The sequence below is a fragment of the Corvus kubaryi genome, unplaced genomic scaffold, assembly GCF_017639235.1.
Source record: "Corvus kubaryi isolate FWS band 111438036 unplaced genomic scaffold, C.kubaryi_AGA036_p1.0 37357, whole genome shotgun sequence".
Lineage (NCBI taxonomy): Eukaryota > Metazoa > Chordata > Aves > Passeriformes > Corvidae > Corvus > Corvus kubaryi.
In genome coordinates, this window is record NW_024581117.1 from 6,888,300 (window position 1) to 6,900,839 (window position 12,540).

General features: G+C 41.3%; 1 long non-coding RNA gene across 3 annotated transcripts in view; it reads right to left on the reverse strand.

Moving 5' to 3' along the window:
* Positions 1 to 11,941, reverse strand: part of LOC121667220 — a 119,145-nt gene extending 107,204 nt beyond the window's left edge. Inside the window, exons 1-2 of one of the 3 annotated variants that reach the window (XR_006016960.1) lie at positions 10,588 to 11,941; positions 6,035 to 6,140 (exon numbers count right to left, since the gene is read on the reverse strand). This is a non-coding gene — a long non-coding RNA (uncharacterized LOC121667220). The remainder of the gene's footprint in view (positions 1 to 6,034; positions 6,141 to 10,587) is intronic. The other 2 variants (XR_006016958.1, XR_006016959.1) reach the window with 2 other exon arrangements.
* Positions 11,942 to 12,540: the final 599 nt, after the last annotated feature.

Below are 12,540 nucleotides of genomic sequence, written 5' to 3' on the forward strand. Positions count from 1 at the left end.
GTGACACCATGAGAAGCCCATGCTGGAGCAAAGGAGAAATGTGACGAGTCCTCCCACTGAGGAGGAAGGAGCAGTAGAGACAACGTGTGATGAACTGACCACAACCACTGTTCTGCTGTGCTGCTAGGAGGAAGGAGGTGAAGAATTCAGCAGTGAAGTTGAGCCCAGGAAGAAGGGAGGAGTGGGAAAAGGGTGTTTTATTTCTCATTACCCCACTCTGACTTGATAGGTAATAAATGTAATTTTTTTCCCCACATTTGTTTTGCCCATCACAGTAATTGCTGAGTGATCTCTCCCTATTCTTACCCCGATCCATGAGCCTTTTGTTGTATTTTCTCTCTCCTGCCCTGTGGAGGAGGGGGGAGGTAGAGCCATTTTGGTGTGCACCTGGTGTTCAGCTGGGGGTAAACCACCACACGTTGCTAGCTCTGATGGCTGACTTCCTGCATCTTCTTTTTCAGTAGTTAGTACAGAAACTTCACAGCAAATGTGCAAGGTGTTTTGGTGTTCCACAGCATATTTTTGCCCTACTGAACCTGCCCCACATGCCAGATCAGCTTTGCTTAGGTAGTCATTAGATTGCATGGCCGCCCCAGCCTACCCAAATTTACCAGATTATCTGTTAATGGACATATGCCTAGGAAAGCGTCCTCTGAGCAGAGCCTAGATTTTAGAGTTCCACAATTCCATCCTAATTCCCAATTTTAGGATTATTACTATACCTGTTAAAAAGCAAAGGTAGCTGTATGTATCCTCTTTCAGATAAATTGATAGCCAGTGCCTAGTGTGAGAAAAATCAGGTATGTCGTATTACAAGATGCGTGATAGGACTTCTTAAACAAATTATACCTTTATGAAATAAACTTATTACAAGCAATAATTTAGATCTGTTTGCAGTACTGTGAATAGAGAAAAGTGAAGGCACAGATGTCAAGAATTAAGATCTGAGCCAAAAAATTATAAAAAACCTGTACTACTCTCTCACCCTTGTACAAGATTCCTCTAAGGGAATGTCAAGACTCATTAATGAGACAGTGAAAGAAACTTGTTATGACAAGTTATTTTGCCCACAATTAACTTGCACAGGGAGCCGTGTTTGACTTTGGCTGTGCTAATTCCCAGAGAGGTCATGGATTCCCCATCCCTGGAGGTGTTCCAGGCCAGGTTGAATGGGGCTCTGAGCAGCCTGGTCTAGTGGAAGGTGTCGCTGCCAATGGAGCTAGATGATCTTTAAGGTCCCTTCCAACTGTAACCATTCTATGATTCTGTGATCCCATGAATTTGCAGTTATCAGTCTGCTGCTCCCACCCGGTGTGCTTCTATAAGGTCCTTTAATATCATGAGCATAAACACGCTGGTGCTTCCACATCTGGGAGATGTTTAAAAAAGGAAACACCTGTCTATTAGGTATGCACTTTATAGCTGGACACATATTTGCCATCTTATGGCTTGCTCTGGTTTCCAGTGAAGGTAACAGTCTTTCCATTTCAGTGGTAGGTAGAACAGACTTCTAATTATCTTTCCTGGAAAAGAAAACACTTGGGGCTAGTGAGTAATAGGAATACTTCATACTTCTGTGTGCCCTAGAACTCCTGCTACAGTAAATTGCCACAATTTGTGTTTCCCCATGGTAAAACTCTGCAGAGCATAGTAGTTTTCTTTGCTTGGTGTCACTGTGCACCTTTAGGGTCTGGACACAACCTAGATGTAAGCATGTTATTAAAAAAATACTACAGATAAGAAACAATAGGCCAGCAAACTGTCCCATTAAAAGACCGATGATACATTCTGGAAGCCAAGCTTTTGGTGATAAATGTGCTTATTGTAGCTGAATATTTATAATTCATCATTTTCATAAAGAGAGGGAATGTTTAATTTGCACTAGAGTTGCACTTCTCAGTTTGGGCAAGAAAAAATTAGTGATTAACATTTTAAAGAGCACAAACAAACACAGAGGACATACCAGACTTTGAGAAATAAATGAACTGTGCCAGTATGTAGTATTTATCATCTTTAAAAAGAAACATATATTCTAGGAAAAAAAAAAAGCAGCAATGTATTTTTCCTAGTACATATTTCTCCTGTGCAGAGTTGAAGACAAAAAAGGAGCCCTCAAGAATATATCCTTTCTCACCAGACACCATATTATGATAAAAATTTAGAAATCATGTCCTGATGGAGGGAACAGCTGGCAAAGAGTAACTGTCTAATTGGGAATTATGTTCTGCAGAGCCTCCTTGAGAAAGAAAAGCAGGACTTGATCCAACGTCTCCCATCATGAACTTGCCAGTAAATCAACAAGTTCCTGAATGGCTGGCTTTCTTTTTGCTGAAGTCAGTCCCACAGACTTCCCCAAAGCTTTCAAGGATAATTCAATCCTAAACATGCAGAGGGACAAACTTTCTCATGTAGGCTGTGGATAGCCCCATGAAGTCAGTAGGACCAGTACACAAGTGCCTTAAATAGTATTATTTACTTTTCATCATATGCCTGGAGACTTATGTAACTTTATAAGGAAAACAGGTAGTCTGACACCAAAAGTCATTTCTGGATATATATACAGTCGCTTTGCTTGCCATAATGTTTTATCAGTGTTGTACAACTGTCCTTATACACTGCTTTAATAATTTAGTGTGTTGTGCATTAGATTGGGAAAATACTCATTAAAAGTGTCTACAATTATTATATCCAAGTCTGAAAAAGAGATCTGAATTTACATTCCCTGTGTTAGTTTCTTGCATAGCATCTAACAAATAGGCATAGCTCTATTCTCCCTTATATTTTATCTTGATGTAACTCAGCTAATTTAATTAGTTAATGGAATGTCTGTTAGTATGCGTATACTGTTTAACTTTTCCTCAGAGGTACGGAATGAGTTACAACAAGAGACCAGACTCACTGAAACAGTAAGCCCTAGAGACATATGGGACAACGCCTGCAAAAACATACAGATTTCTAGTTCCTGCTGGGTCACTGAATCTCAGTGTCTTCAGTTAAAGCTGGCCATTTAAACACTTCTGTGTTTTGGTGCCACATCACCTGCAAGAACACACTAACTTTGACTATGATAAACTAAGCAGTCTTAGCCCACTTCCTGTAAAACCTGTCCCAGTAGCAGTATACATACATGCTTGCATACACCCAGAGACTTCTCTGTGTGTATCTATCTGTGTGTATATATAAATATATAAATATATATATAAATATCTACATATGCTGAAGTGTCAAAATACGGCTTGATGTGCCTACCTGTTACTTCTCATGATCTTCACCTATGCTACTCTGCATGCATGAGACATAGGACTGACATGGATAGAAGACAGAAAGACCTAATTTTTAAAAAGTTCCATCTGTGATTAATATTGCATCCAAAATGGTAAAAGTTTGCATGGTTCCTCTATCTAGTGAAGTTATTGGCAGGACTATTCACAGAGTACCATATTTTAAGAAAATAGTGCACTGAATTTGTAGTGAACTGACTCAAAACTTGTAGAGAAAGCCCTGGTCTCAGAAGTCTACCATCCTCCCAGCCAGTTCACCACTTTTTCAAAGTATGCCATGAGATATTGCATGTGCTTTGAATATATTCTGTATTATTCCCCCCACTGCCCCGCACGAAAAAAAAGGAAAGTAAAAGGAAGAAATAAAACAGCTGACATTAACTTATGGTTGACCATGAAGTTGAAGCAAAATGTTGAAACCATAAGGTGCTTCTGAATGTCTGTGGTATATGACAGAAGTTTGACAGGCAACCCCTACAAGTGTCAGGCCCCCAAAGCAATGAAGCAGAAAATAAAAGTGCTCCCAAACACATTTAAAATGATTCATCTCACTGTTTCGCTTTGAAACAAGGAACAAAAATGGAAGCATTCCTATTCCCTATTGAAAGTAATCACAGTTTTATTTTCTGCAGTATTTACATAGGGAGAGCTGTTTATTTAGAATCCTTGGTGATAAGGACACAGCAAGCTCATAACTTATTATATATTCTCTTTTCATTTTGTCTTTTTTGGGGCTAGAATTATGTATATTTTATGATAACCCAAAATGACTTATACATAAAAAATACAGACTTTAAAGATAAAAAGGATTAGTAGCAGGTAATGCATTTTCCATGAGTGGCTATAGGGCTCTCAGTTCCAGAATGTACAGGCTGCATACAAATGAATTGATAAAAGTCTGAGGCTGCAGATGGGTAGAAAGGCTCATGCTTTGCTGGAGACGATTCTTAAAGTTACAATAAATCAGACAGACAGTGTCGGCCTTTGAGGATAAACCTGTGATGGCTTGTTGTGCCTCTTTGAATCGCCTCAGAGGCCCAGGGACTAAAAAGTGCCTAGATGTCACATTAAATCTACCGGGAGGATGGAGCACTTCAAAGAGGAACGCAATCAGATCTGATGGAAAATACATTTTCTGAAAGCTACTGACAAAAAAGTAATCTTTGATGTGGATGTTGAATAACAATTGATATTGTCTTTCCTGACATTTTTCATTATTGCTGTCTTATACAGCCTACTTCATGTATTAAAGCAATATTAACTGTTTGACAGGGACAAATCCTCAAACTATCACATAAGCAATTGTTTCTGAATTGTCTTAGCCCACTGCCTGTAAAAGCTGTCCCAATAACTGCTTTTAAATATGATGGTATACTTCTTTCCTTGACTACCTAGACAGTGTCTGAGCCTTGGTATAATACAATAGATTCTAGGGGATATTAAAAATTGTTAGGGGGTTATGAGGTGTCATTTGATTATACGTGAGATGCAGCAGTGTTTTCTGAAGGTGACTTTTAATGAGAGAGGTCTGTAAAAATTTAGTCCATATTATTCCCACTCTACAATACACATTTATAGCAAGTACATCTACCCAGAAATTTTCAATCTCCTACAATTCTTGCAGCTTAAAAGAAGAAAAAAATAAATGTACAGAAGATATTTGTTATTTATGCAAAGAAATAAAGAACTCTGTAGCTATACAAAATGCTATAAATATAATGCAGATAAATCACCCAGTTTTTACTGGAGAGAAATTCATGCAGATCTAAAGACTACATGTGATTTCAAAGGGCTGGATCCCTCCTGAGGTGTTATGTCTTAACTCCCTACTATAACAATGTCCTGTTTTACCAAAGAGCTCTATAAATCTAGAGCCCCTAATTCCTAGATGACCTCGAGCTACTGACTAGGTAAATGGAAAGGCAGCTGTAGCTTTAATCAAACTGGTACACAGGGGTTAACTGCACTAGCATCAGGGAAAGGCTTCTGCACAGCAACACCAAACCTGAGAGTAAATTGCAACAGTGAGGTAATCTACTGCTCTCAGGCTCTCACAAGTTACTGGGATTTCTGTTGCACCACAAAATAGTGAGGCTGTGGATGTCCCTGTTTACCTGTTTACTTCCAATTTTCTTGACATTCTTCAGTTTTTCACATACCTGGAGGGTGGTTTCACCAGCTTTTCCTCCCTTATCATGACTACCAGTATCAGAGCCACCACCAGGAGCCTGCTGCAATCAGTCCCTTGTTTCAGATGATTAATTTTTTTTATGGAAGGGTCCCATGGTAAGGTTTTCTGTGGAGTCCCTCCCCAGGGAAAATGTTTAACGGTTTACAGTTAACCTGTGGTATAGCATGAAAAAAACAATAGTTTCTTAAGAGGATCCATAGAGAAATTGAAAGAATATCTCTAGCAGGAGAGGGTAAGCAGCATGACTGTCCAACTGCATAGTGAACAGCTGTAATGCATTAAAAATTTTAATTAAGCAGGAGAGTTGGAAAGAGAGAGTTCAGCTACACCTCTTTCTGCTACACAGAAACACACTTCTGTTGCCCTCTGACAGGGAGGACAGCTTTCATTTGCCACTCTTCTGCATCACTCTTTGCCTTGCCGGTGTGTGTGCTCTGGAAGGCAGTCATCCCCAGGAGGATAAGAATAAGTCATGCTGCCACTAACATTTCTGCCAAAACCTAGGTGATGCGTGGCTGGTGCAGAGTTGTCAGATTCCCTGGGGCCAAACATTCAGACATACCTTGTTTCTGCCCAGAAGGCAGTTGCTGTCTTCTCATGAATCAGACATAATGAAACCTTCTTCTCTTGGATGACTTGCAATTGATGAATGACTCTGCTCCCACCCTCTAAATAAATAAATAAAACCAAAAAAAGACATCAGTGACATTCTCATCAGCTTCAAAGGTTATCCTCTTTTATCTCCCAAGTCTGACTGTTGCTTTATTATTTCAGAGTTGGCTGAGGCCAAAAACATCCTGTATATACTTCAATCTGAAGTTCTCATTGGCCCCTTTAGGACTCCAGCTCCTTGACACTTCAGTTCCACCAGGAGGGATTTCTTTTCTTTTCTTTCATGCTCTCCATTGCTCTATCCCTGGTGGAAACTCATCTAGTCCCAGGTTTCCTAACACCTTTCTTCTGAGTTATTGAAATGAGGCTGCTTGGCCAGCTGAAACTTCTTTGAAGTCTGGGAATACTTCAGATGTCAAGTCATGAAGTTTCCTATCTCTTTACTTTAGGCTGCTGCCTGTGTTTGTAAAAATCCATGAACTACTAACCATTAAAGCCCCATACACAGTGAACCCCTGGCATTAATTTTGTAATCCTACAGTAAATGGGGGAAAGAAAGCCACAGAAATTACTCTGTGGGAATACTGGAAGGATAATTGTTGTTGGGGGATGGGAAAATAAAGACCCATTAGCTGGCAAAAGATGTGTAAAAAGCTTTTAGTTTTGCTTTTATGTTATTGAGGTCAAACTAACAATACTCCCTCTGCACAGGTCATGGTTTGACAATAAAGGAGGTCTGGCTAGCACCACATCAGAAATACTGCAGCCACATGTTATAAAGTAGCCAGCCACTAAGAACTCACACCACTGCTTCACATTTGTCCACAGTTTTCTGACAGATTTTTACTGGGCGTGCAGGCTTTACAACAGATACACCATTGCCTGTCTGCCTACAGCCAGAAGACATTTCATCCCACATACTCTGACGCTGACAGAAGCACTGGCACATGCCCTCACATCACTTGTGCTGCTGCTCAGTCTGGCAGGGATCTGGCAGCACACAGTTCTGACACTAAACATGGGGCAGCCGCCACTTCCCTTACTGGTTTGGGGCCTAATTATATAAAGCACAAAAATAGAGTGCACAACTGCTAAGTTCAATAAATGACAGTAAGGAGCGATCAGCAGGTCAGTGTGCAAAAGAAATACAGTTTTGCACTAATGAGAACAAAGCAATTGTGAGACAGCTGATTTCCAAGGCAAGCAGCCAGAGCTGTTGTCTGGGGCTCCAGGCTCATGGCTACCCTTTCAAGACGAATTTTGGCTACATTGAAGGGTCAGGAAAAGGAGGAAGAGGGGAAGGGTCCAAGTTGTGACTCCTTCCCATGGTTCCCATAAGCAGCCAAGTTGCTCCTGCTGGGTAGCTGACATCCAACACAGCATCAGTACAGAAACTACTATGATTCAATCCAGCTCCATGTGGAAACCACAGTCCTCTAATACAGCTGATCATTTTCACATGCAAAAAGAATGGGAGTGTCATGATATGTTAGAGGCTTTGAATCACTGATGCCAGAGAGGAGGAGCCCAAATACAGCACTTCATTTTGCTCATGTACTTGCTCAGCTTCTGCACACACACCTCTGCATATTGAGCTGGGCTTAGAGATTCACAGCTTTCCTGAGCAGATCTGTGAAAGGATGCAAATTGCTCCATAATTACTCAGATGCCTTATAGAGGCCTGTGCACTCAATGTCCAATTTATAACCAATCAGCCCGGTACAACAAGCACCTCCATGTACAATAACAGCTGATTCTGTCTGGCTCTCAATTCTTAGAAGTTACAGCCCCGCAGGATGTAACAAGACAGTTTTATAAAGCTGTGCAAGTAAAAAGAATCATCAAGGTCACCATTTTCAAAAGCATCTAGAGCTGAAATGAAAGGCTAAGCAGATGGTGTGTGGCACAGAGTCAAACCTCTCTTAGCTGTGGTCCTTTTTTTCCCAGCTCCTCTGAAAAAAGTGTGTGCAAAATTGTGTACATAAAATCAGCTCTGATTTTCAATATTTTGCCTTAAGATCATTAAACCAATATCTATTACAGTGTCACGTTTTCAGAAACTATCTGATGAGCATATAATTCTTTGTTTTACCTTTGAACTGAAAGGAACTTATAAGTAAGTAGATTTTTGTATGGCAGAGAGTTCTAGAATTCTAGATTCTGTATTTCTTATTTCTTTTTGAAATACACCGATTTAAAGAGCAGAACTATAAAAAGAACACAAAGTATCTTCTTCACACTGGTTATATTAGGATCAGTATTCTTGAGTACTGTTTCCTCTTTCATCACTTACTTACTCTTCGTCCACTCTGTGGTTTTCGTTGTCGGTTTTATTCATACTGGAAATTAAAGGAATTGCATAACTAGCAGTTAATTAACTACAGGATAATAAATCCACTACATTAACAAGGTGGGTTGGCTCCAGCCATCAGCCAAACAGCAGCCACTCCCTCACTCCCCTCTTCTGCCAGGTAGGAATGAAATACAAGGAAAGGGAGAAGACTCACGAATGAAGGCACAGACAGTTTAACCGGTGGAGCAAAAGCTGCACGTGCAGGCAAAGCAGGACAAGGGATTCCCTGAGCAAGCAGGTGCCCAGCCACTCCCCAGGAAGCAGGGCCTCAGCACACCTTGCCTTGGGAACACACATGCCATAAGGCCAGCTGTTCCTTCTGCCTCCCTCCTGGAACTGTTCTTGCTGAGCACCATCTCCTTGGGGCATCTCCTTGTCCAGCTGGGGTCAACTGGGCCGTCTGTGTCCCCTCCCAGCCACTTGCCCATCCTGATCCTGCTCACTTGGACGGCACAGGGAGGATGAAAAGCAGAGAAAGCCTTGGCACTGTGCAAGCACTGTTCACCAGTAGCTGAAGCATTGGTGTGTTATCAGGGCTGTTTTCAGCACAAATCAGAAACGCAGCACTTTCTGGGCTGCTCTGAAGAAAATGAGCTCCATCTCAGCCAGAAGCAGTGCAATGAGAAATGGAAACGAAAATGGAATTGGGATTTTTCATTCCTCAAGCTGCAAGGAGCAGTCATATTCTAGGAGAGCTGCACTAGCCCCCAGTTAAAGGTGAAGAATCTGGATAGTATTCTGGCATGCAGAAGTGGCATATTCTTTTGTACTCTCCCAAGAGACTAAGACAAGCATTTCTCCATTGCTAATGTATTTAAAAGGTTGTTCTCTGCAGCAGATTTTCTTGATAACATTGTCTTTGCCATATGCCCTTTCTCCTAATTGATAGCTCAGCAGGAATTATTCCTCCTGCCTGACAAGATCTTCATGAAACTCCCTATTGAGGCCTCCATTGCCAATCCAAGTGAGGTACAGAAGATGCTACCTAGCTGTATAGAGAGCTGTATCTTTTCTCCTCCCGACACAAACAGACTGAGACTTGTGCCCCAATAACATCCTGACATCTGTCAGCTGGGGGAATGTAAGACCCAGCTTTGATTTTTTTTTATTTCAGATTCATGTAAATGGTTCTTCTGCTCTTTAATTACTTTGCTGATAATTACACAATTACTCTCATTTATAGTATCATTTAAAAATGAATTGACTTTAGCCTAGTCTAATTTGCAAAATAAATTAAGCAAATTATTACTTGATTTTAAATCAAGTAAATCTCCCCTCCATTCAGTTTGCCTGCATGGTGCCACAGCCCACTGTGATGCTGCTGGACCTTGCTGGTGTTCATGTGACAGATAAAATTGTTGCAGCCTCACTATAATGCAGCAGGGGGAAGATTAGGGGCTGTCGCTGCCTCTAGTTGTGTGGCATTTTACTTTACCTGAACTTCTGTTTAAGCTGACCACTTTGATCTTTCTCATTATGAAGATTTATACCGTCATCTAGTGGAACTCCCCTTAAACTACAACCCTTTAATGCTTCTACTCTGCACTTTATATGCAGCCTGAGATGGGAAGAGAAGGCAATGAGGTTCTTGTATTCTAAATATAGGAGGATTTTTGACATCTCCCACAGTAGGAAAATTTGCCATAACCACTGTAATTAAAATCTTGCTCAGTATTTGCCTAATGTCACATTAAATACATATAATGCTGCTGCTCCCCCATCCCACCCATCCCTCAGTGTTATACTTCAGAATCTAGAGTCATAACTACAGCAGCACCCACAGCTAAGCTTGTTGTACAGAGAAGAAAAAATCCTAGTTAAAAAAGCATATTATAAACCAAGAGAATAAACATGCAGCCTATGCTCTCCACATCGGATGATAAACCACGCCTGAATAAAAAAAGTATTTTGTCCTAATTTCTCATCACATTTGAATAGATAGCACTTTCTCTTCTCTTGTTGCAATCACTCTTTTGTAGCAATATGCGTATGCCTTTATCAGGCATAGAAATGAGTTACCATTCTCACAGTTAATTCTCTCAGCTCTGAAAAACAGCATCAAAGGTATTTCCTTGTTTAATTCAGGAGTTCCCCCAGCCATCTTCCAAATTAATTTGTCCTTCCTAATCAAGAAAAAAATGGGGACTCACCTGTAGTCCGATATTTCTTCAGGGCATCTAGAGGAGCTTCACGATCAGCAGAAGAAGCACACTAATTCCATGGCATAGAGCTGATTAGGAGACTAAATCAGAGGTAGTGTGGCTTTACATGAGCGCATCCGTCAGAAGGAACATTTCCTGTCCAGGGCTCATGCCTCACACAGTTGCTCCTGGCTGTGTATCTGCCCCTACAGCTGTTGATGGAATGCAGTGGACCCCTCTCCCCAAACCTGTGCAAGCTGAGGAGGAAGCCATGTGCTACCCCCAAGCTCATGAAGCGTACATGATGAGGTGCACACAGCCTGCTCCCCACAGTATTGTTCATTTCTGATTTAGCTGTGGCTGCTGGACCACAAGGAGCCAAGGAATAATTGCAATGAAAATCCCCATGCCAGTGGCCCATGAGGTCAGGCCCAAAATCATGCCACAATCTGTACCAGATGCCCTCTTCCTGTTTCCATTTTGTGATACTACCCAGTGAGCAGCTACACCAGTGCTAGCACCACTACCCCAGGTAGAGCTGGAGCAGCACCTTCTATTTCTTTTTGATACATACAGTTATTTTGCCACAAAATGTTCTGTCTCCTTTCTACTGTTGCAGCAGTAGCCAGTTCATGCTGCTGAGAGCCTTTCTGGGAAAAAGTGCTGACCATGCATCCATGTTGTGGATTAGTTTGCTTTTTAACACTAACATAATTTTCTGTGACCAAATGTGTGATGCCTCCCTCTCCCTAAAGGCACGATTATACCCCTTCAAGCCTAGGCATACGAATTTCACAACAGTCAAAAGACAACGTAGAGGAGAAGAGTAATCCAGTGTAACAGCACTTGTTTAATAATGGAGTGTACTAGAGAGCTACAGTACAGCTGTTTCATCTAATCTGAAGCATGTGCAGTTCATATTAATAGTTAATTTAATCGGCTTTTAAATCACAGTAAGGTGAACAACAACAAAAAGGCGTGACCTGTCTTTCCTGGAGAAGCCGAGTCACGTTTCTCTCCAACTTCTCCATGTGACAGAGCAGTGCTACAATTAAAGCACAATAAAGTGCTTGTTATTCAAGTCAGGCATTAGTTCTAGTAATGGGGTGCTTGGTGGCGAGATGGATTTCCTTGTTAGGAGCTAAGCAGAGGATTAGCTGAATTCTCCATGGAGAAATCTTGATTTGTTCAAGGTCTTTCATGTTTTCTACAGAGAAGGGATTATGTCTGCTTAAAGAGGGGGCTTGCTTAAAAAGCTACAAAGTATAAGAAAAGGATTTAGGGCAGTCAGGCCTGTGGTTAAGTAGCTGAGGGGTAGAGAGAGTTTTAAAGCAGTGGATTATTTAAAGCCATAAAGTTCAAAAAATAATTGGTTTAGCACTACTGGGTCAATGCAGAGTAACATGCTGGAAAGGCAGTTAAGCATAAGCTAATATTCGTTTTACTTTGGCTAATTATTGCAAGGATTCAGAGTAGAGGGTGAAAGAAGAAATGTTCTAGCTCTTTTCTTTGGGGTCCAACCATGCAGCAGTTCTGCACTCCTTTGCTTTGCTGTAAATATATGTTATGACATGCATTACCCACCCAACACAAGAATTGCAGAGGGCTCTTTTTGCAGCTCTAACACTCTTCTCTTAATGAGGCCATGAAGCATTAAAAGCCTTTTAGAAGAGCTGTATAATTCACAGTCCTCCTGCAGCCTCCTGTCTCAAAGGCAGCTCCATTCCCTCTTCCCCTCCTTCTTCAACATACTCTGGCAATATCATTAGTTCACTTTGACTGCAATCAGACTCTCATGATCATCAGTGCCTCTGAGAAACCTAAGCAGAAGCACCCTGCCCTGCAGCCTGTTCAGGGGAGTTGCACAGCCCTTGGGGCCCATGCCGAAAGCCTTGACAATGCAAGAGGCACAGGGGACTACCACGCTTCAGCAGAGAGCATCCTTGGCATTGAGGGAAGAGG